Here is a 959-nt window from a genome sequence, read left to right as displayed (position 1 = left end):
TATGAACTATATGAAGGAAACTATATGATCTCATTAATGCTATGCAATCGTAACTATTTTCACACTGAGCATTGACAGCAGGCTTCACAGCCCGATACAAAATCAAAAGAATGGCTGCTTTAACAAAGTAACTAATAAAGAATTGAATTAATTAAGACATTTTTGCATGTCTTCGTGACACAATTTTCTTCTTTGATTTATTGGAATACTATTGTAGTGTTTTATTACTACAAAAATTATTTCAAACTTGAAATGTGAACATTTGATGAGCATTTAACTGCACTTACAACTTGTTAACTTGACTCCTGAATATGCATATATGTATTAATAAACTATATACAAGCAAAATAGTTTAATCAAGTGATTGAGAATGTATTTTTCAATGTAAGGGAAAAGGCTTTATGCCCAGCTGCACTACTTCCTGAACTTCAGCCAGCGCCTTGTTTCCTGTCTGCCATTATTGGACAAACTGATTAATCCAGGTGTGTCTGATTATTGTTGTAGTGACTACTGAGGTCAGGCACACCCGGATTAATCAGTTTGTCCAATAATGGCAGACAGGAAACAAGGAGCTGGCTGAAGTTCAGGAAGTAGTGCAGCTGGGCATAAAGCCTATTCAAGTATATTTTATGCTTGCTTTCAGAAATACTGTCTAAATACTGTTTTTCAGTCAGGATATTAAAGTACAACTAATGGAAAGTATATCATATGCTATATTGTTTTAAAATTTATATTGTTTATATAGTTATATTGAAATTTGAAATGTATGTGCACTACAGTACTCGGCGTCTGTTATGTTCAGGCTCACAATAAAGTAACCAAACATAGCCGCATGTTGTGATTTCTTTAATAAACCACATATAAACATGAACATTACAAACACATTAACATTTTATGACTTTGTCAATTATCAATCACAAACAAGAGCACTTTATTTAAAGTACAAGACACGATCACCA

Source organism: Paramisgurnus dabryanus, chromosome 17 (assembly GCF_030506205.2).
Source record: "Paramisgurnus dabryanus chromosome 17, PD_genome_1.1, whole genome shotgun sequence".
In the NCBI taxonomy this organism is placed as follows: Eukaryota; Metazoa; Chordata; class Actinopteri; order Cypriniformes; family Cobitidae; genus Paramisgurnus; species Paramisgurnus dabryanus.
Note: the sequence above shows the minus strand (reverse complement) of the source record.